At 41.5% G+C, this 24,671-nt stretch overlaps 1 protein-coding gene across 5 annotated transcripts in view; it reads right to left on the reverse strand.

Moving 5' to 3' along the window:
- The window catches only part of ATP2B2 (ATPase plasma membrane Ca2+ transporting 2), a 754,329-nt gene that overhangs the window by 428,511 nt on the left and 301,147 nt on the right, over positions 1 to 24,671 (reverse strand). For 2 of the 5 annotated variants that reach the window (XM_065551243.1, XM_065551251.1), the window contains exons 1-2: positions 23,567 to 23,674; positions 19,162 to 19,269 (exon numbers count right to left, since the gene is read on the reverse strand). The exons of 1 other annotated variant lie outside the window; for it this stretch is intronic. The gene's annotated coding sequence lies outside the window, so the exon portion shown is untranslated. Of the gene's footprint in view, positions 1 to 19,161; positions 19,270 to 23,566; positions 23,675 to 24,671 lie in introns of those variants that run through there. 2 more of the 5 variants (XM_065551234.1, XM_065551218.1) reach the window with 2 other exon arrangements.

Below are 24,671 nucleotides of genomic sequence, written 5' to 3' on the forward strand. Positions count from 1 at the left end.
ACCTGAGTGATTGCTTTGGCTACTTGCATCACAGCAGCCCCCACAGTAGATTTGCCCACTCCAAATTGATTCCCGACTGACCGGTAGTTGTCTGGCGTTGCAAGCTTCCACAGGGCTATCGCCACGCGCTTCTCAACTGTGAGGGCTGCTCTCATCTTGGTATTCTGGCGTTTCAGGGCAGGGGACAGCAAGTCACAAAGTTCCATGAAAGTGCCCTTACGCATGCGAAAGTTCCGCAGCCACTGGGAATCGTCCCAGACCTGCAACACTATGCGGTCCCACCAGTCTGTGCTTGTTTCCCTTGCCCAGAATCGGCGTTCCATGGATAGAATCTGCCCCATTAACAACATGATCTCCAAAGCACCGGGGCCCGTGGTTTCACAGAATTCTGTATCCGTGTCCGTGTCCATGTCCATGTCCTCATCATGCTTGTCGCTGCGCTGCTGCCGCCGCTGCCTCCTCGCCTCGTTTTTCTGGTCCTGGCTGAGCATAAACTCCACGAGAACGCGCGAGGTGTTTACAATGTTCATGACTGCTGTCTTGAGCTCAGCGGGCTCCATGCTTGCCGTGGTATGGAGTCTGCAGTGTTCACCCACCCAGGAAAAAAGGCGCGAAAATGGTTGTCTGCTGTCCGTTGCTTTCATGCAGGGAGGAGGGAGGGAGGAGGTGAGGCTGTACCCAGAACCACCTGCAACGATGTTTTTTGTCCCATCAGGCACTGGGATCTTAACCCACAATCCCAATGGGCGCGGGAGACTGCGGGAACTATGGGATAGCTATGGGATAGCTACCCACAGTGCAACAGTGCAGAAATCGACGCTAGCCCCGGTACTTGGACGCACACCACCGAATTAATGTGCTTAGTGTGGCCGCATACATTTCGACTTTATACAACCTGTTTTTCAAATCCGAATTATATAAATTCGTATTAATCCCATAGTGTAGACATACCCCTTGACAGATTCTCTCAAACAACCAAATGCAAAAAGAAATTATTACGTGGAAATCAGTTCTGATGACATCCCCAGCGAAATTTCTAAACCAGAAATGTACAGATAAGCAAGTATTCAAACCCTGTTATATTTATGTGAATCAAACCTCCAGGATTGTAAGGGTCTCATGTCAATATTTTCCTACTTCTGCATAATTTAAAAGCCTCTTTTCAGTATTTGTGGCTTAAGCTCTTGTTGCAGTGCAGAGACAGGTACAGAAATGTGTGCAAGGAAAGGAAGACAGGATGCTATACAGAACTGAAGTTATTCCTTTTCATCCAAATGTATTAGAAAGTTTTAAACAGAAAATGTTCATATGGTTATAACAATGCTATAGTTGCTTGTAATCTTATGTCGAGTTCACTATGCTTGTCTGGAAAGAATGGGGCAGTCTATTACAGAGGTAATTTAAAAAAACCCATTGAAAGGACGAATCAGAGGCCAATTTGTGGTTCATTACTATGTCAGCAACTCATCAGGCCTGACATGCTCGTTACACCTCACACACTGGTGTAATAATATTTAAAAAGTGGCATGTAATATATTGTTTGAAATCTAACAGCATAGTGGTCATTAGTGCCACAAGGCAAACAGCTCACTGGTCTCAGGTAAATGAGTTTCAGGTGGCCTGACCAAGTCAGCATACCCCAACTCACTATGGTTATAGCCTGTATCTAACAGGCCTCATGTAAGATATCATTAGAAATTAACAACTTACCAATCATTAATATTCTTCCACGATGTACTCACCCTGTGCATACAATAAGTTACGAATGAGCATTAGAATTGTATTATTAAGTGTGTTTGGCAATCAGTGCATAAGCACAGGCTGCCTTAACAAAGGAATGTGTATTTGATTCTCTGACCAGCCCAGTTTTCAGGCAAAGACAATGAAGGCCCATTTTTACATATTCGGGGGAGGCTACAGTATAGCATCTACACCCAGCAGGAGAGAGAAGCTTGGTGTAGGTTTTACTTTTCAAAGAAAACACTATAGACCAGTAAACTTGTTCAAAGACAGGGGTGCTGAACCTCAAGTGATGAGAAATTGAATCAACTGATTATTGTATTATAAAAGTATACAGAGATTTTTTTCTGAAAGCTAATGACACCCTGATTAATATCATTGTGAAATGTCTGTATTAACACTATCTGGATACTTAATGATATTATGTTTTAAAATCTATGACCAAACAGGGAGAAACAGGTTCCCTCCTAGACAGGAAAGAAGGTAGCTATTTATCTGTCAAAACAATGAAAGCACTATTTACATACAGGGGGAGGGAAGCCCACAGGAAGTGAAGAATAGCATGAGGTCACCCTGCCTGTTGAAATAAAGTCACTGAACTTTGAAAGACAAGCAAAGACAGAAGCCATCTTTGGCATCCATTACTAGATAGAAAAGAAGGGAACAAAGATATAGCAAACTTAGAAAGATGTGTCCTTCACCAATGGGGGAGGCTGAAGACCAGTGCTCCCTCTAATTTTTCCCACGCATATGTGGAATGAATTTTGTTATGTGCACCAATATGGAGGTGGTGACATCACCTCCACATAATAAAATGCATGTGGTGGGGGGGCAGGGATGGGGTGCGGGCTCTGGCTGGGGGTGCAGGCTCTGTGGTAGGGCCAGGGATGTGGGGTTTTGGGTGCAGGAGGGGGATCTGGGCTGAGGCAGGGAGTTGGGGTGCAGGAGGGGTGAGGGCTCCACTTGGGTGTGTGGGGCCAGGGATGAGGGGCTTGGGGTGCAGACAGCCTGGGGGCTATGGCGGAGAGAGAGAGAGAGAGAGGACTCACCCTAGCTCTCTCTCCCCACAGCAGCACCTGGGCTGGGGGGCGGAGGGGAAGAGGTGCCTCTCCCCACTGCTGCAGGTCTGTGCTGGGACCAGCAGGGAGGGGCGCCTCTCCCTGCCATGCAGGTCCATGCTGGGGGAGAGGCATCTTTCCCCATTGCAGCCCTGAGCGCCTGCACAAGGCTTAATAAGCAGCTGCACAGCTTAGAGGGCACTTAGCTGAAGATTCTAGGGATTGAATGTAGGTGAGAAACCTATTTATACAAAGATCTTTCACTTGCGAATACAAGAGAAGCCAGAACCTTGTACTTCTAGCCATGGCTGACTTTCCTTCAGTCAGACCCTTCCACAGAAGAAGAATTACTGGTGAGAGAAACCATCTTGAACAAGCCTGTACCTTGATAGACTAAGTTTCACTTTTATTTGCTTATAACCGATTCCAACTTTATTCCTTTTTTGCTCAGCACCACTTGACCTATGTCCTATTGTTAAAACGTGTTTTATTTTTATTATAAACCAGTGCAGTGCTGGTGTTTAAATGGAAGGGTGTATTTACCTCAGTTAAATTAATAAGCTGCGATGTACTTGTGTGTCTTTAGAGGAATTAACCTTATTTCTTCTCTGAATTTTCCAGGAGAGGGCTGGCCATTACAGAGCATACAGCTTAGGAAAAGTGGGGACTAGGAGTGTGTTGGGGTCACCCTGCAAGTAGTAACCAAGGCTAGTGGAAGCCAAGGTGGGGCTGTAGACACAGTACTAGTGTCAGAGCTGCTGAACCAGGGTTGTTTAGCACACAGATACTCAGTTTGTGACCTGCATGCTTTTAGCCTGGTTGGGAGCATCCTAAATTGGGAGTTAAAGCAGCAAAACCATATGAGACACCAGAGTTCAGAGTAAATGGTGACATAACCCCTTATGGATCTAACCCCAAACCCTGTGACAGAGAGGATGACTAATGCATAGTGCTCCGTTGCCTTGTCACTTCAGAGTAACAAGACATAAAATTCAAGTATCAAAGTGGAAACAGTGAAATGAAGGAAAGAGACATACTTTAGTGTCAAAGATGAGTTTTGCATTGTGCTCAGAAAGTAAGTTTAGGCTCTGACCAATTCCACATGAAGGCAACTCCACTAAAAATAAATCTGCCAGCCCTCAACAGTGAACACACAGGGGCTGTCAGACAACTTACACAAAATACAGGAGTGAACATGGGAGACATCTACTTCACCCAGAGACTAACAGATCCATTGCTTATGAAAGGAGTTCTCCTAGGGATTCTAGGAGAGATATTAGGAGGCACTGGGGGAATGTTGCCCACTGGTTCGAACACTGCACTGGGTGGGATTCAGAAAAAACTGTGGTTCTATTCTTGGATCTGCCACTGGCACATCACTTCACTGCTCTGTGCCTCAGTCTCCTCTTCTTTACAGTGGTGATAAGGAGTCTGACCTCCTTAGTAAGCACTTGGAGGAGATCTACCAGTGAGAAGCTCCCGATAAGAGCTAGGTGTTACTAATATATTTGAAATTTGACTGACAATTATAAAGGCACGATATTTCAGTCCCCACATTGCCCAGCTATTCTTCAACTTTCCTCACAGTGCACAGAATATGGCTCTCAGGCTCACTCACTCTACTCATCTCCCTATTGCCCCCAATCAATATCACCAGACGTTGCAAGGAGACCAAAGTCACGTACTATTCACTGGCAATAACTATCTTTCACATAAAGGAAAGGAATTTCACAGATAAAGATACAAGAATGACCTCAGAGTTTCTCTTGAATCAAGAGAGATTGAATTCTAATGTACAGTCCCGCAGCAGGACTGGGATCCTGTGGGTTCTACAGGACCCGTTGCCATAATAGTAGGTGTGGGGTAAAAATTCAACAAACAATACAGGAGCAGGTGTGAGTGGGAATCGCAGGGTAGGACGGGAGCGGGATTAAAGTAGTCCCACACAGGGTCTAATTCTAATGACCCAATGGATGACATCATACATGGTGCACCATTACTAGGAATTTTCAAACAGAAAGCATAATTATTCATAGTAGAGCATTCCTCATTGTACTGACAGAGAAGACAGACAGATGTTAAACACAGATTTTTCAAATGTCTCGGTTCTGGTCTGCTTTTCTTGTCAGCAAGTTGTAACTGATTGTTATTACTTTAGTAACCAACAACAATCAGCAAAAGACAATATATGTTGGGACAATTATATCCACTGAGCCAATTATGATAATAAAGATTGTTAGATCATGTGCTCTGGATTGTTAATATGCACCTCTGTCATAAAGGGTTATGTCATTTACTTATAAATACCGACAATCAATTCAAAAAGAAAAAAAGATCGGTGCCTAGACTTTTGGGTGCCCTTGACAAGTCTCAAACCCCTCAAAAGTGGGACCTAGCCACTAGGAAATGTTTCATTAATATCAATGATGTACAAGCAATGATGCCCAAAAGCCAAAGAAATCACCCACTTATGGTTAAAAATGTAATCAATTAGGTAAATGCCAATTAACTCAAATTTAAGGAGAGAAGTATTTTTTTCTGTGGGTCATAATTAAACCCAGAACATATTTGCATCTGTGATTGCCTCTTCCACAATGGCATCCAATGCAAATCCATGTTTCTAGAGCCTATAAAGCCACTTCCTGCTCACTAAGTCCTTTGTATAGGAAAGCTCTTCTAAGGTGGCTGACATTTACATACATTCCTCACCTTGATCACCACCTGGAGATCAAGCCAGAGAATTTGTGGGGAAGAGCATCCTAATGATTAAAGCAGAGGACTCAAACTCAGGACTCTAAGGTTCTATTCCCGGCACTGTTGTTGACTCATGTGTGACTTAATGTATTTGTGCCTCAGTTTACTAACAATTTCACCATCTTGTCACCACAAGCTCTCTCATAAAGAAGTCAGGCAGCAAAGAAGTCATATGATGTGAGGGATGCAGGAGCTACTCTGAGTAGGAAGTAAACTAAAGATAGATGAGCTTTTGACGTTTCTACTGCTGTTGCGTTTAGGTTGATCAAAGTTAAACTGCTCTAAACTGAATTAAAAGTATTGCATATTGTGTATATTATAGCACTGTAACAGCTTGAGTGAATTCCTAATATTCCAAAGATAATTTGTCAGCTTTCAAGGTCATGATCAACAGAGATGAACCTCTGAAAGAATAAAAACTGCCAGAAAGACAGAACAAGTAAATAAGTAGACTGTTAAATATCATTTACTCTAAGAAATTACTTGTCTCAGATGAAACCTTTGGAAACTATACCATGAAAAATCTCTCTTCACTAAGGAACCTCCTGCATAACCTCTCACTGAGAAATTGAGAGGTATTGTAGACACGGTGAATGAAAAGAATATACTAGACTTTGGTTTTTTTGAGTCATTCACACACACACACACACACACACACACACACACACACAAAGACTACGTACTTTTTCTTCACCTTGTCCCTCTGGATGCCATTTCTTTCTAATATAGCACCTTTGATTCTAAAGATGCAGAGTGATAAAATGCAAAGTAACAAGTCCTTTTCAAGAGTAAAAAATAAAAATTAAAAAAAACACATACCCTTCATATTGTGGCCCAGTGACCCCTCAGAGATGTGTTGTAATGAGGTGTAGATTTCAGAAATAAGTTTAGAGATTTTCAAACTCTCAGCCCCTCCAATTTATGCTTTGATCTTAATAAGTGGCATAGGTCACTGCATAGGTGCAAGGTTCACTGTAAGCCAGTTTACAAAAAACATTAAATATTTGTTTTAGTAGCATTTCCTTGTTTTCATGAATAAGGATGTTATGACCAGGGAAAGAAGCAATCAGAATATTGAGATTAAGGAGGTTTTATTAATGAGGGAAAATACTTCTATTGTTATTTGCATTGCGGTAGAGTTTTAAGATGACAATCAGGACTGCAGTCCTTTTGTGCTCGGCTCTGTACAGTGTGGTCCCCACCCCAAAGGGTGTGCAATCTAATTTAAGATGAGCCTCCACAAGCCACTTTAACAAACAGGCTTGACGACCACACAGTCTAAGAAAACAGATCCTATAATAGAGCAAATATCATAAACGTGATTGGGACAGGAGGAAAAAGGCTGGAAGGAATTAAAAAAGGGGAAAATGCTATAGAAGATGCTTCTTGTGAGCACATTTGTGCATTGGCCTTGGATCCAACAACTTTTTACCAAAATACAACATAGTGAACATTCCTTATTATGTTAATTTATGGCCAAATTTTGGAGTTCTAAGCCAAGAAAAATCCCCATTCACTTCACCAGCAGTTTTGCCTGAATAGAGGCTGAGTAAGGCTGCAGTCCGTGAAGAAAATAATGGGATGATAGAAAAATTGAACAGAGGCTGCAGAATTATATTACTCCACTGTTTGAATGAAAGGCACAAAAATCCTCTGATTCAATTGGTATTTTTATACATCACTTCCTCCTGCATTGGGAAATTTGAATTAATGCTCAGGCACCTCTGAGCTACCAAGCAGAATATAATACATGTTTCATGAGGCCTATTCATCTTTAAGGGATTTCATAAAAGTTATAACAAGCTCTTTCAGCACATGGTCAATTCCATATTTTGATCATTTGAAGCCAAATACACAGCGTGTGTTGTATTTCTATATTTTTAGGGGGGGGGGAAATAATAGCTAAAAACATAAGGGCATATTTTCTCCCAATGATATTCAATTCTGCATACTCTGTAATAAGCTACTAGTAATTGCAAACCAATAAGAAGGAAAAAAAATAATGGCATGACATAAGAGTACATACTATCATTACCTACTGATAGAGGAAAAGATAACAGCCAGACCTTAAAGCCAGGCTTCATGGAAAAAATGCTATTCTGTGCACGCTTCTTTGGTAACACATTCTCCACACCCCCACACCTTCACCAAGAACAGCCCTCCCCACCCACACCCCGCTAAATAAAACTGTATTGGGAAATTATCCCTTTTTTTTTTTTGCCAAACAAATACAGAAACACCAGCACAAGAACAGCTGCTTCTGTTTCATGTTTCACATATGTGGGTAACTGGGGATCTGTCCTCTTGCCCTTGTGCCTTTTTGGGGGGGGGGGGTGCTAGTTATGATCATTTTTATCTTCCTGGATGGCAAACATCTGTGGCTTAAAACGAAGAGTCAGCCTTGATACACACAATGAAATTTCCTTCATTCCATAGGTAGCCTAGCATCACACAGCACTATTATCCTTCTTTCTTTTTTTCCCTCATGGATGTTTAGAATATTTTTTAAATGGTGCTCTTTACAAATAAATCCAAATGCCAGGCTCCTGCTAATGAATGACTTGTGGATTTCCCTTTTAAAAAGCTAGATGGGATCGCTACAGACCAACACTTTTCTATCCATATTATGCAAAAGCCATAGTTAGAGAGGACATGTGTATGATTAAAATAACATGCCTTACTATGAACCAATTACTCCAGAGGAGCCAACAACTGCTTATAGACTCCAGAGATTGTCAACACAAGAAGTTCAAAAATGAGATACTGATAAAACTCTATAAACACACTAATGGAGGTGTTTGAGGCAAGGACAATTTAATGATGGATAAATTTGGTCTATCCATCTCCTTGCTTAATTATTTTATATTACCAACTAACTTTTTATTCATATCTGGGTAGAGATGTTAATGGAAACCTTGTTGGTTCAAAAGTTTAGGAAAAACAAAGCTTAACCCCACAATAATTAAAAGTCACAGGAATAACACCAGAGGAATTAAATTAGGCCTTAGGGGTAAAATAGCTGGAGTCTTTCTGAAAAGAGGGGTATAATATTTCCCACTAGTGGTGCTGGTGAGCAACTGGAATTGGTCTTATGCATCACAGACTTTTGGACTTGCTAACTTTCGCCATAAGGTTACAGCTAAGTATTAGAATAAAAAGCACTTATTGCACAACACTCCATTTACTTTCTCTGTGGATCAAGAAGGAATCTCTCATTTTATTTATATCTTATGTTGGATATCTGAAAAGTCAATACATGTTAAAGCTGCTAAAAAATGGAAACTTCTTCCAACTTTTTTGAAAATTTCAAAATTGTTTCCATTATGCAGGTTTCAAACATGGAATGATTTTTCAAAAATGTTACTAATTTTTTTGAATGTTCAGAAGTCTCGGGTGGGTTTTTCTCCCTCTTTCTTTTACCACTAATTGCTATCAAATTAATTACTGTTATGTTCAGTGGTGCTTTTTCTTTCATTTTTTCTTTTTGAAATGTTTCCTTTTGTTGGTCTGTCATTTTTTCCATAACTTTTTCAACTTTGAAAAGTGTATAGAGTGGCAAATAGAAACATGAAACTCTTGAAAAACTAAGTGCGGCAGAGTTAAAGTTCTCTTACCCCAATAGTGGCCTTAGATTATCATGTCCTAACTACTGCAATCTACTCCTGTTTGGCCTTTAAAAAAAAAAAATCATATCTTGCCAGCCCTTAAGTGTAATCAAAACATTGCTGCAAAAATTATCTTCTGGCTCATCACTTGGAATATATCACCCCTCTCTTTTCATTGTTCGTTTTCATTTTAAAAGTTCTTCATGGTCTCTTCCCACTCCATCAATTATCTCTAATACAGAGATGAAGCCTCCTGCCTCTGCTGTACCAATGACATTGCCCTGAACTGTCCACTTGTCAAACTTTTGGTCAAGCACCATTATGTCAATAGAAGCGGCTCCCTGTAACAATCCAAAAACGCAATACTATTTCCTCCCCAAAACCCACCTGGTGTCATAATGCCTACAAACCATTTGGCAATATATTTACACAGCACTACTGTAGTACGTATAATCACACTAAACATAAAACCTAAACTCAACCTCGGCTAGGTAAATTGCATGTAATGCTGGTTCTGGAATAAAGTCTATTTGTGTTATTTGTAAATGGAAGAAGAAAGTTTTGCAAAAGTTAGAAGAAAACCCCCAAATCCTGACATTTAGTACCACTACAAAACACTTCCTCCCTATACATTTTAAACTCTATGTGCCTAACCCAAAGCCCACTGAAGTCAACAGGAATCTTTGCACTGACTTTAGTGGGCTTTGGATCAGTCCCTATATTTGCATTTGTTAGTTTTCAGGATGGCTGTTTTGGGTATTTGGGGGATTGCATGTGTAGAGAACTACCCAAGATTTACCACGAGCTATAATCTCATTCACTTTGGTCACATCAGAGTGTATGTTTTATTTTCACCTTATATCATCATAAAGTGCATTGACAGGTAGAAATTTATGTAGTCTTAACAGAAAGTAGGAGAAGAAAAAAGAAATACAGTTTGCTGTTGGAAGTTATGTCTGGGCCCACTGGGCACAGATTTCGTTTCCATTTCAGTACAATATCTCAAGCTGGATTGACAGCAGAAGTATTTACAGAGGTGAATCACACGTCTCCAGCATGACAGAATGCTATTTCCCAGAGGCCAGAGGGATGGTGGCAGTGTAAAGAATTCCCCACGGACAGAGAACAAGTCGAGTCACACCCATCTCTGGAGGTGGGCAGGCACACAAGATTAGAAAAATGGAATGAGCACGTGAAGAACGAGGGTCAGGCAGATCAAGGGGAATGTGTATAAAATCAGAGAAGCTGGTAAACTGGAGAAGGAAGATGATTTGCATTAATTGTGAGCTATAGTTTCCTATTTCTGTTTTCATTCGCTTGCCCACCATCCAATTCATACTTAATGAATGTGAATGCTGGTGAATGTGGTTTTATAAGCAGGAAAATCTTGTTTATTGCCACCAGTTTAAAAGAACAACTTGGAATTATTTCCTATCACATTATGCACCTACCATTCTAATTTAACCTCAGAGAATAGGTCTGACCAGAGAGAGCAAAAATAAGTACATTAATTCAGAGTATGTGGAATACTCTCCTTTTTTCTTTTTCCGTTTAACAGTTTTGGGCAACTCTTCCCAACAAACAGTTTTCCGGCTGGCTCTCTGGCAAATCCCAGATGAAGTACCTGTGTGCCAGACATCAGCAGTTCTATGTAAGCTACCACTTCATCTTCAGTACATGGCTTGTGCCAGTTGCTTGGCTGGAAATCATTACAGAGGAACAAAACTATATTTCTTCTTTTCCTCCTTCACTTTTTAAAAGCCAATGCACTTAATGATGTTGAAAATTCACTGCAATGTAAAAACCTCACGGCAGACAGTTTTTCCTTTCACTCTGTTTTATATTCTTGTGCTTTTAATAATGGCAGTGAAGAGAAGAATCTATCTACTAGAGATGACAGGTTTCAGAGTGGTAGCCGTGTTAGTCTGTATCAGCAAAAACAACGAGGAGTCCTTGTGGTACCTTAGAGACTAACACATTTATTTGGGCATAAGCTTTCTTGGGCTAGAACCCACTTCATCAGATCCATGGAGTGAAAAATATAGGAGCAGGTATAAATATATGAAAAGATGGGAGTTGCCTTACCAAGTGTGAGGTCAGTCTAACGAGACAATTCAATTAACAGCAAGATACCAAGGGAGGAAAAATAACAGTTTCAAACAGTTGACAAGAAGGTGTGAGTAACAGCAAGGGGAAATTAGTACTGGGGAAATTAGGTTTTGTAATGACCCACAAAAAACTTCAAAAACAGACTCCAATGTGAAACTGCAGAATTGGAATTAATTTGCAAACTGGACACCATCAGTATTTGTACCTGCTCCTGTATTTTCCACTCCAGATGAGGCACTGGATAGCTATCTTTTTAATAAGAGTTTCCTTTATCTAGAGATAGAAAAGTCCCCTTCATGGAGAGCATCAAGCCTGAGTTTTAGATTTTGTAAAGTCAGTAGCAGACTCCACAGATTTCTGTAAGGTCTTAAATGAGAAAAGATCCCCTTTTGACTTTCAGTTTGAAGAAGGTTGCCTCTTGGGAATGATAGCAGCTCCCCCCAGAAATATCTGGGATGCTGTAGGTTTTGTTAACAAATGCCCAGAAATTCTAGAGTAAAAAGGCAGCTTTCATTTAAGCCTGACCCAATTTAACCCAGGCCATAGTGAACTGAGATTCAAGATATCACATCATGGGTACCAGTGCCGTGCAATTTAAACAAAGCCATGCTGAGTTGCACACTGAGACCCTCCTTGGAAATAGTGCTAAATGGCTTAGACCACGCTAAACTAGGATAAGTAGCTCTTGCACCTTTCAGATATATCTGCTGAACTGGATTCTGCAGGCCAAGATACAGGAGACTAATTAGATATGGAACAACCTGTCAACTGAGGGGAAAAAGAAAAGCAGAAAGCAGACTAATGGCAAGAAAATACACTTTAATGTAGGAGGAAATGAAGGTGTGGATAACAAATGGTTGGTGGTTTTAGAGAAAGAAGGGGAAATTAACATGAAGATTAAGAATTAAGCCAAAGAAGTGGAAGCACCAAAAAAAAGTTGCTCAGAAAAGTCACTAGAACTCTATCAGGAAAATTAGATGAACAAGAATCATAGATTTGCATTTTTATAAACACTTTTAATTCAAATAAAACTCCAAAACACTTTGAGCTTTAGAAACTGGCTGCATGATGTACAAAGCTGAGCATTGCTTTGCTTACCACTGAAGCACCTTCACCCATTGGGGTAGAACACAGCAAGCATTCAATAATGCAAACTCTACAGTTTAAAGAGCAAGTAGTGCAGAATACTCACTAGGGGACCAGCTTAGGAAAGGAAAACAGAGGGCTAGATTGTGGTATTTAGAGTACAATTCTATGGAGGGAGCTGTGTAGAGACAAAACATGACAGGAGGAGCGCTACCAAGATTGCACTTCAGGTCTGTGTGTATACCACCAGACTGCTCTGCTCTGGTGTGGCAGAGGGCCAGTGCAAAAGGGGATGGTGGGGCAGAATTCTAGCCATTTTTCTGGGGTCTTGCTCCCCAGGGGAGTAGAGGTCAATAGGCCATGCACCCCCAGAAGCAACTACTACTGTGAGAGAAACTTGCATAGTTATGTGGGGGAGAGGGATGAGAAAAACATCTTGTGCTCCCCTGAGTTCCTGTGTAAGAGCCTATTGACATCTGTCTCACTATAATTAATCCCTGTATCCCAGGCCAAATTCCAACTTGGGTAACTGCCCCTCTTGTCATTTTCAAACAGCTTTCTTTAGTAACAACCATTGTACTTCAGATACAAACATAAGGAGGGAACGAAAATTCAAGTCACAGCCCCTCACTCAAAAGCACAATGTTACAAGGCATTATACGACAATTGCAATTATCTCCGTATAATCAGAGCATTTTACAGCAAATCTAAGAAAAGGAGAGAAGAGATTCAAAATAATTAAAACTGGTAATAAGTTATTAAAATGGATTTTAAAAAGAAAAGTTTAACTTGCACCCTGCTCTATTAAAAACCCTATAGAATCTTTAACAACCCTAAAGTCCCAGGATCCAAGTTTCACAACTCATTCATCAGAACAGTGATCACTGAATATCTAATATGTTAGAGATAATAACACCAGTCACTCAATCACCAGCCTCACTTTCCACCGTAATCAGGATTTTCATTGGTGTATCATCTAATTACTAGACCTTCTGAACTTTGCTCCACGTGTGAGCACCATCAAGAGACCATGTTCAACCCAGGCACTCCAGTCAGAGGAAAAACAGTATGCTTATACAGTATGACAAGGCAAAAACAAAACACAAACATCTGTCTTTATGATAATCTCAATGTCATTTTCAATGGCTAGTATATGTTAAATAATAAACAAGACTGCTAAGATGGCAGAGAAAAGACATTAAAACATCATGGCAACATCTTGTAACCTTTTTGAAAATAATCAGCTTATATATTAATTTCACGCTTGATTCACACAAAAAAAATCAGTGTTTGAGTGACACGAACAGCAGGCTGAACAAGGGTAATTTTAAATATTGTACATATATTTGTGTAAGAAATACAGCAGGGGATACATTAACACTCTTTTGATCTATTATAAAAGGAACCCAGGAACTTGCCCCATCTTCAGCGCTCAAAAAAAAGAATGTACTTTTGTCATTTTAAACATCTATTAGGGAGTAAAACATAGTAGAGAATACCAACCTACACCACAGCACCAGACAGAACCACGGGGGAATAAGCCTTTTTTTAAATTAGTCACAGACCACATCTGTTTGATTTGCTACCCTTCAAAGGTAGCATATTGGTGAGGTATAACTAAATGCATGGAAGAACTTGTCTAAAGAGACCATGTCTAAAAAGCAATATGTACACAGTCAGAATATCACACAGCAATTTTTAAGGAAACATTACAGTGAATAGCATTGTATTATATAGCCAAAAAGAATCATCACATTGTGTGACACAGCGGATAGAGCATTGAACTGGACCCAGGAAACTTGAGTTCTATTACCAACTCTGGCAGTGGCAGGCTAGGTAACCTTGGGCAACTCCATTTGCCACTCTATGCCTCAGTCTCTCCCCTCCCATCTGTAAAACGGAGACAACAATAGTGAGCTCTTTTTTAAAGTGATTTGAGATTTACTGATGAAATAAGTAATACCTAGCTCTAATATTACACATCACCACACCTACCATTATCGTCTGTTTAAACCTAATAGCATAGTATTAAAAAAACTCTTGACCTACTACAAATAAAACTGATTTGAAAGATTATTTAAATAATTATTTTTATATGATTTGAAAATAAAAGTTACCTTTGATACCAGTGAAGTAGGAAAAAACCCACAGACCTGATTTTCGATGCAGCTGTTCAAAATGCAGGCGTGTACATTTGGATTCCTAACTTGCGTATGCAAGGACCAGGATGGCAAATCAAACAACTGCATGCACAGAGGCAGCTACATTGTCCATAATTCATCTGAATAACTGTTCCCATATTTGCACCTGACCCATGAAACTTGGCTGGCTAGCACATCTCCCTCTTCCCTGCCAAACATTGGAGACAGTCCATCTTTAAATATTTTAGAGTGCCAATCATCACAGAAATTTAAAACAACAAAAGACAACACAAAATGAGTAGATGAAGAGTTGGCAGGGACTGTCTCTTAAGCCAGGTCTACACCACAAACTTCTGTCACCATAGCCATGTCAAGGGTTTGATTTGTAATTGACATATTTATGCTGCAAAGGCCTCTACTATAGACACAATTATACTTGCAAAACTACATTTCTGCTGATGTAGCTTGTTTTGCTTGGGTTGGCTGGAATAAACTATGCTGACAAGGACGACAGTTTTGCTGGTATAGGCTATATCCACACTAAGAGTGCTTTACTAAAATAGTGTACTGGACGGTATAAGCACCCCTAATGTAGACCTGGCCTTACTAAATGTATGTACAGCAGCTAGCACAACGGGTTCCTGATCATGGTCGGGGCCCCTAAGTGCTACTGTAATGAGCATCATCAATAACATTGTGTGTCAAGAGAAAATAACTAAGAAAATATGTGAAAACTAAAAATAAAGCCTCAGCTTCCAGAGTCAAGGGCAATCAGCGTTAGCTGCACGCATTCTGCACCAGTCTGAGCTTTCAGGTGAACTTCAATGATACCCCCATGTAGAGTGCAATTTGACCTGGAGGAGAAAAAGACATGGAAGATTGTTGCAAAGTCCAAATTAGAGAGAAATGGCTACAGCCTCTTTGAAAGCTGCACACAACCGAAGGCGCTCAGAGCACCAACGGGTCCACTAGGACTTGAGTCCAAAAAACAGTCCAGTAAAAGGCAGGTGAACACTCAGTTGTTTATGCAGATACAACCTCCACCCATTTCTTCAAATGCTTCCCAATACCAATGAGTGTCCCTCTGGTTTCTATGGACTGAGTTACAGCTTTTTAGCAAGAGGCTTGTGTAATTAGACACTGCAATCTAGATTCTACAAAGGGGAGACTCCAGTCCAAGCGTCTCCTCATCTCTCCCTTAACAGCTTACACAAATAGCAAGAAGAGTGACAAAGTGAAATTCCTTGAATTTCATAGATGAGGCACTTTGGAAAAGAACAACAATTACAGTACATTACCCTCAGTGACACTGATGAGGAAGAAGTAACCCCAATAAACTCATTGCCTAGTCTGACAAAATCCCACAGGCAAATCAGCAGTACCTCCTGATTAATGTTATTTAAAGCTGTAACAGAATCAAATGGATACATTTCTGAAATAATGGATTCAACTCTTGATATAAATGCAAGTTTCAGTTCTGCAGTCAGGTATGGGAGCGAGAGAGAGAGACACACGGGGTGGAAGTCTATAGAATCCAGATATAGTTGGGGCATTAGCCCACTACATCTTAATGAACTTTCCTAAAAATGAGAGCCTCAATATTGTGTATTATCATGAGAAACACACAAAACTTTGTTTATGTGATAACATTTCAAATTCATCCATGTTCCTTTACAAAAATGTTGAATGAGATGAATTATTTTAAAAATTATGGCTCCATTTTCATAACTGAATTACAAAAAGAACTCTTTCAGTAGTAACAGTATTTCTTATTTAAGTCTTTTAATCTCCTATGGACATTTAAATGGCTGACTCCTTAAATATTATTGAGAACTGTTCATTTCAGGAACATATTGAAAAAACTGATGTTAGATACTTGAAATATAGGCAATTTTTGCTCCTTACCCTTTATAGCACCCATTAAAACCCTTCATTAAAGCAATACTGACAGACTACTGCTGTGAAAGAAAGCTTATGTCAATTAGTAGTAATGTTTAAAACACTGCACTTATTAAATAGTAATAAAGTTACTAACATGCTCTTCATGACCACATTTTTTCTCTTGTTTTAAACTGATAAAAATAAAGACAATGATTAGGATATGCAAAGTTTAGATTAAAATTAACTTTTACATGCATCTGTGAAAAGCAGCCAGACTAGAAATTCATCAACAAATAATTTTGAATCCACCTGGAAACATTCACAGTGGTACCTCCTATTGAAAGTAAATGATATGAAATGGTGAATACCTATATTACACAAAATATAATATGTTTGACAATATAGTGTTTACCCTTAGTTTTTCATACACATAACTACATAACTTTAAATTGGTATTTGCATGTTCTAGGTATTCTCTTTAGTTATTGTAGAGAAATGTAGGTAATAGTGAAAATACTGTGGTATACTTACCTATTTACCTAAGGCAAAATTATCAAGTTTTTTTTTTTAAATGGTGACCACTAAGTCTGTTTATTTTTGCATAATAATTCATAATGGCACACTTTAGGAACAGAAAAAGATTACCCTGGACCAAAGGTTTAGTGTTGCCATGTTTGTATGTATGTTTAAGGTTCCATAGTTTAAAAAAAAAAATAATCACAAAAAAACAGAGAAGACAAAAGTTAAGGCATTCGTAGTAACATTAATATGGTCACATTGCATGGATGTAATATTTTCTATTTGATATTTTTCTTAAATTTTTTCATCTTATATACTATTATCCATGCTGTTAAAGATATATAATAAAATACAAAATTACACACACCTAACAAGGGCACATTAAAAACAGCCCAGTTAATGATGCTGCAATCAGGGCCGGCTCCAGGCGCCAGTTTGGGGCAGCCGCTCTGGAGAGGGGCGGCAGGTCCAGCTATTCGGCGGCAATTCGGCGGACAGTCCCTCACTCCCGCTCGGAGCGAAGGACCTCCCGCCGAATTGCCGCCGCAGATCGCGATCGCGGCTTTTTTTTTTTTTTTTTTTGGCTGCTTGGGGCGGCCAAAACCCTGGAGCAGGCCCTGGCTGCAATACATTGTGATATGGCTGTACTAACCCCACACTGAAGAAAGAGTTAAGGAGCTTCTCTGGGCCCCGACAGCATTGGTCCCACACCTGCAATGTGTGCACAAGCTGGAGGGGTGGTTAAAGAGGAACAGACTGAGTAGCACACTTGTTGGAGGCAGCCCATGGAAGTTAGCAGACCTACAGCTCCTGGGGCCCCTGACTATTGATGGTCTAACCTGACCTGCTGAGGAAAAAGGACTCTAAACATTGGCAAGGTCGGAGACTCCTTTGGTTTATTTTGTTTACATGTCTTTGCTTTACCCTCTTGCCTGGGAAGACTGCCTCGCTGCATTACTTCCTTCCAGCCACATCAGACTACAAGGTGCAGGGCTCAGTCACCTACCTTTGGACTCAATCAGAATCTGTTGGAGACGGTGGGCTGAGTTCCCCTACTGACCCCCAATGGGGCTGGAGGCAAAAAGTCTATCAGGAACTCAAGATTAGGAAGACCCTATATCCCCAAAAAAAAGAGTCTCACCTCTCAGACTTTGGCTGAGAAAAACCTGAAGTCCCTTGCTGGGCAGTAAAACTAGTTATTGTTGGACTCTTTATGTACCCCAAAAAGGGTTTGTGGCCCTGCAAGAGGGAAGAGTCACAGAAGGTGACAGACCACTGCAGGGTCGGAGCAGCTATGAACAGGGAGCCTCATAAGGACACAAGAACAGCCATACTGGGTCAGACCAAAGGTCCATCTAGCCCAGTATCCTGTCTTCTGACAGTGGCCAATGCCAAGTGTCCCAGAGGGAATGAACAGAACAGGTAATCACCACCACTGATCTACCCCATCGCACATTCCCAGCTTCAGGCAAACAGAGGCTAGGGACACCATCCCTGTCCATCCTGGCTAATAGCCATTGATGGATCTATCCTCCATGAATTTATCTAGTTCTTTTTTTAACTCTGTTATAGTCTTGGCCTTCACAACATCCTCTGGCAAAGAGTTCCACAAGTTGACTGTGCACTGTCTGAAGAAATACTTCCTCAAGATAGAAGAGCACCTGTAACACCATTGTCCAACCACTAGAGGACACACATGAGGACCTGACCCCTTTCCTTCACAGAAAGAAATGAAAATAGTCTAAAATCCTGGTGAAATACAAAATGGCAGGAAGCTAAAGCTCTACTGGTTATTTGTGTAGGTGCCATTTAGTAGTATTGCAATCTCTTCATGCATTCACTTCACTTTACATTTCCTGCCCTGAATTCTTCAGCATTGGCCATTATGTAATTCATTACCAATGCAGTCTATCTGCCATAGTTGCTAATCTCATATTTTATACAACCCAACAACAACACTGGTTTTAGAATTCCTTTTCAGTCTTCCTTTTTTATGTCTACCTTTTAAAGTATAAAAAGAAAGCAGATTAATTCTCTAGAACCAGCAAGTTTCTTCTTAAATACCGTGGGCCACTGTGGTGTTATTAAATGGAGGGATGTGCTGATTTGTAGCATGGTAAAGTGAATAAACCACTCATTTGCTTGACTGATTTCACTAAGCTGTCAATCAAGATTTGATTTACCAAGATTAATTGGACTCCCCAGGGATTTTGGTTAAAGCATTATAGTATCCCACACTGAAATTGTGAACATTAAACAAAAACTCACAGTATTGGCTTCTCCTTATAAAAATGAATGAATGCTTCATAAACAAGGATGCAAATCACACCAGCAGCTGCTTCTTTCTAGTCTAGTTAATCAATCTTGGCTTCAAAACTGTAAAGAAAGAGAGAAATGGGGGGAAGGGGAGGAAACAACGTTAGTGATGACAAAGCCTAAAAGATTAAGCAAAGTAATAGGGCAAGCAAACAAAAACTTCCATTTGTTGGATACTCCCGTAGAGCTGAGAATAAATATCCAGTGCCATAAACTGTTACATATTATTTAGTTATGTGGTTGAAAAGTTCCTAACCCTGTGGCCATAAAGATTCATACCAGTGGCTTAGAATACTGCAGCCTTAATATCACCAGACCTATCATATTTTAACAAACAGTATGCGTCGCCTACATACATTACTTTTGGGGCTAATCTGACTGCAATTTGTTGTTTTGGTGTTTTTTTTAAAGTGAAAAATACAAGTGTATACCTTTAACAATTCAAACCACGAAGCAGGTCCACGCTGTGAAGCTATGCAACATTATTCATATGCAGTACTCACAGGACAAATACAGAATATTAACTGTGAAGTTGAGGAAGGAGGGCTAGCAGTACAAGAGGTATGGGCTCTGAAACCAGGGAATGGGTGGGAAAGAGAAGATTAAGAGCAAGCAAAGTGGACCACAATGGTCATGGTGCATGGAATCATGTTAACTTCTGTACTTGCTGCTTGGGTCCCACTGGAGACAAAAGGAGTTGCAGAAAGGTGCTGCCCCATTGCCATAAGGAACCACAGGTTGCACCTACTGAGCTGGCTGAGGCTTAGTCTACACCAGGGTTGGGCAAACTACGGACCGGGGGGCCATATCCAGTCTTTCAGACATTTTAATCTGGCCCTCGAGCGCCTGGAAGCAGTGGCATGTCCCCCCTCCGGCTCCTATGCATAGGGGCAGCCAGGGGGCTCCACTCGCTGCCCCTGCCCCAAGCACCGCCCCAACAGCTCCCATTGGCCAGGAACCGTGAGCATTCACGGCCCGCCATACAATTTCCATTTCCAGACGTGGCCCTCGGGCCAAAAAGTTTGCCCACCCCTGGTCTACACTGCCAACTTATATCAGTATAACTATATCACTCAGGGGTGTGGAAAATCCACACCCCTGAGTGACAGTCATACCAAACTAGCCCTCAGCGTAGACAGCACTCTATCAACACAGGGCTTCTCCCGTCGAAATAGCTATTGCCTCTCAGACAGATGGAATACCTATGCCAACAGAAGAGTCTCTCCCATCGGTGTAGATAGTGTCTTCACTAAGTGCTACAGCAGCTGCAGCGCTGTAAGTGAAGACAAGCCCTGATGGACATGTGCAGCTTGCTAGAGCTGAAGATCAGAACCTCAGACTTGGGCAGAGAATTCTTGTGGGCTTCACTGCACATAACACAGAAGCTCAGACCTGAGCAATTGGGATGTCTTAACTTGATGTGATGACTGTCATGTACCATAAGTGCCATAACATTTTGATGCACAAGCTTGCTCCATAATAGAAACTTGAGAGGAAGACTTGTTGACATCATTAGGTGGCATGTCTGCAGGGGATCATGATCCTCCTAAACATGAACCTTCTGTATGCACATGCATTACACTTTGAGCATCAGACCATAAAAAAAAAAAAGCTAACAAACTACTCAGATTTTGAGACTAGAAGTAACAATTCTGATCTAGTCTGATCTTCTACACAGTACAAGCCAAAGAATTTCAGCCACTGATTTCTGCATCAAGTCTATCACTTCTGGATGAGCTAGAGGATAGCCTTCAGAAAGGCATCCAATCATAACTCAAAGATATTGAGTGAGAAATAATCCAGCACGCACATCACTTGGGAAATTGTTTCAAATTTAACAGTGAGGGCAACTAAACACTGCATTTGTCTAGTGTCAGATTCAAGCCATTGGATCTTGTTATGTCTTTGTGTTAGTACACAGAAACAGACCTCTGCTATCAGAAATCTTCTTCCCCTCTAGGTACTTGTAGACCATGATTAAATCACCTCTTACCCGTCTCCTGGATAAACCAAATAGATTGAGCTACTTAAGTCTAACTGTAAAGCAGCTTTCACAGATCTCAAATAATTTTGGTGGTTCTTTTTTTAACTCTTTACAATTTTTAAACATGCCTTAATATGTTTGGATTTCTTTTAACTTGAACCTTAGCTCTGAATTTGCTAGGTTAGTAATGCTTGCTATGGGGATATTGCAATGGTCTCTAATGTCTTTACCCATAAGTCATAGTTATGTATTCACCCTAAACTCCAGTTTAACATTGTAATTTGGCAATTTGTAACGTGGGGATAATATGCCCTTACCTATCTCTCAAGTTTATCTGAGGATTAAGATTTTGAAGATCAAATCTTCTTTATAAAGACCATATTACCTTTCTACGGGCATGTCTTCACTACCTGCCGGATCGGCGGGTAGCGATCGATCTATCGGGGATCCATTTTATCACGTCTAGTGTAGACGCGATAAAATCGATCCCCAATCGCTCTGCCGTCGACTCCGGAACTCCACCGCAGTGAGAGGCGGAAGCGAAGTCGGCGGGGGAGCTGCCGCGCTGCCATCAACTCCGCCGCCGTCCTCACAGCCAGGTAAATCAACCTAAAATATGCAACTTCAGCTACACTATTCGCGTAGCTGAAGTTGCATATCTTAGGTCGACATCCCCCCCCCCCATAATGTAGAGCTAGCCTAAACATTAACTTCTCTCATTTTTATGAGACCGAGGGGAAGAGAGAGAGAAAGGCAGGATCTACAGCAGGGGTCGGCAGCCTACGGCATGTTAGCCGATTTTGAGTGGCATGCAGCTCCCTGCCACGGTCCTGGCCCCCAGCCCCACTCAGCCCCCCCGCCCACTGCTCTCCCCTGCGGGGGCAGGAGGCAGAAGCTTGGTTCTATGGCAGCCAAGCTTCCCCCCTCCCCCGCGTCTTCCCCCAGCGTGGTGCTTTCCTGCCCCTCCTCCTCTCCTTCCCTGCTCCAATCAGCTGATGGCCCTAGCAAGGGGGAGGGGGAAGAGCGGCAGCATGCACACAGCTCCGTAGAGGACACAGAGAGAGGTAGGGACGGAGCCTGGGGGAAGGGGATGGAACAGGGCATATCCCTTCCAGCCCCCTGCCCTGAGCCGCTCAGGGCAGGGGGCTGGGAGCACCCCCATGAGCTGAGCACCCCAGCCTTCTGCCCAGCACCCCCCCGCTCCCCAACCCTCTGCCCTGAAACCCCCCACCCCAACACACACCCAGCCTTCTGCCCTGCACCCCCTCAGCCCCATCCCTCTGCCCTGAACCCCCACACACACTCAGCCTTCTGCCCTGCACCCCGCCATACCCCAGCCCTCTGCCCTGACCCTTAAACCCCCCACACACCCAGCCTTCTGCCCTGCACCCCCCATGCCCGCCAGCCCTCTGCCCTTTTCCTGGACCCCCCCCCCCCCCCACACACACACACACACACACACACCAGCCTTCTGCCCTGAACCCCCTCCCCCAGCCCTCTGCCCTGACCCCTGAAACACCCCCCCCCCAGGTCTGGGGTCCCGGCTGCAGGATCTGCTCAGCCCGCTGCCGGCCTAGGTGAACAGAACCCCAGGCTGGCAGCGAGCTGAGCAGGCTGGTGGCGTAAGATCAGCATTTTAATTTAAATTTTAAATGATGAATCTTAAACATTTTTAAAACCTTGTTTACTTTACATACAATAGTTTAGTTATATAATATAGACTTATAGAAAGAGACCTTCTAAAAACGTTTAAATGTATTAACGGCATGCAAAACCTTAAATTAGAGTGAATAAATGAAGACTCGGCACAGCACTTCTGAAAGGTTGCCGACCCCTGGACTACAGTATTTATGGAAAAGGAAGGCATTAGCCTAATATCTCTTTAGCACAAATGTTATCTCCAGACACAATGAAGTAGGAGTCTGATTCAGAACTCCAACCTAAGTAGAACTCAAATATATTATGGCTTTATTTTTTTATTTTATATTTTGTAAAGGAAATCTAGCTATGCCCCAGATTTGACACCTTTTTTTAAAAGCTCAGAAAAAAAAATTTTTAGGCGTTTGCACACCAGCCAAGTTTTCCCAAACTCTCAGAGCGCTGTATCTTTTTGCTAGCAGCTTTTGACTGCTGCTTTGCTTTTAGAATTACAAAAATACCTACTGCTGGAATTGGAGCAGAACACACTGAAATCACACTCGTGGAACAAGCTTTGTTGCTACACAGATCTCTTTCTCAGGCCTGGGAAAGATGCTCAGAATGTTCCTGGTGACACCGAGTATCTTTCCCAGACCTGAGGAAGAGATCTGTGTAGCAACAAAGCTCGCTTTTCTCACCAAAAGAAGTTGGTCCAATAAAAGATACATCACCCACCTTTTTTCTCTAATATCCTGAGATAGACACTGCTACAACACTGCATACTCCTAGAAGCAGGCATCTAATCATCCAATGCAGAATTCTACTGTTAATCTCTCCTACCAAGCAAAACATTGTTTTTCAACATTATTTCAAGATTATCAAGCTTTTATTGCTAGAGTACACCACCAGGTGGCACGATTGCAAAATGAAGATGATAAAAAAAAAATCACTCTCATATATGACATTCAGTGTCCTTAAAATGAAAATGTTTAACACTTCTCTATTATACTCATATAATCTGCTTGCTTATGATTCTCTATCATACTTCATGTAGTCTGTTACTTATGATTATGTTAGTTAAATTGAATGCAAAAATCACTTTAGATGACAGCAAAGAGAGATCATGCACATCAAACAATTAAATGCTGGACTGCATTTAACACACAAAAACCCCTCATTTTTGTTATTTCCTTCTGCTTCCTCTGACTCCAGTGAAGGTTTTATAATTTACAAGCATAACGCAATCTTAACAGCATTGCATATTTTTACATGCCAAAGAGATGCTAGCTTTTCATATTAGTCAAAGATGGCCATCATAGTAAAGGTATTTGGTTTGGGGAAAGAACATTAAGCTGGATCAAGACACTTTCTAACACAGACTAGTCAGAATTACTGAAATAACTTTAAAATATATCACAATCTGCTCCTACTCATTACAGTCCAGGACACAGAAGTCATTTCTCAAAATCTACTATCATAGGAGCATGTGTGCCTGTAATGGGGTACACTTCCAGTGGAGGCACCTCTTTGGGACTGGGGATCAACTCTCGCCCAGCCTGGTACCCCTTTCTATTGGTTGCTCACACCATAGACTCTCTGTTTGAGATTCAGGGTGCTCCTTCTTTGTGACTTGATCTTCCAGTCAGGTCACTAGTTAGTTGTCCCTTTCCAATTTGTCAAAGTCCCCTGGCAGGGCCGGCTCCAGGCACCAGCGCAGGAAGCAGGTGCTTGGGGCAGCCAACAGAAAGGGGCGGCACGTACAACTCTTTGGTGGCAAGTCCCTCAGTCCCTCTCAGAGGGAAGGACTGGCCGCCAAATTGCCGCCGAAGAATAAAGCAGC

This window comes from Chrysemys picta, chromosome 7 (genome assembly GCF_011386835.1).
Source record: "Chrysemys picta bellii isolate R12L10 chromosome 7, ASM1138683v2, whole genome shotgun sequence".
Taxonomy (NCBI): Eukaryota; Metazoa; Chordata; order Testudines; family Emydidae; genus Chrysemys; species Chrysemys picta.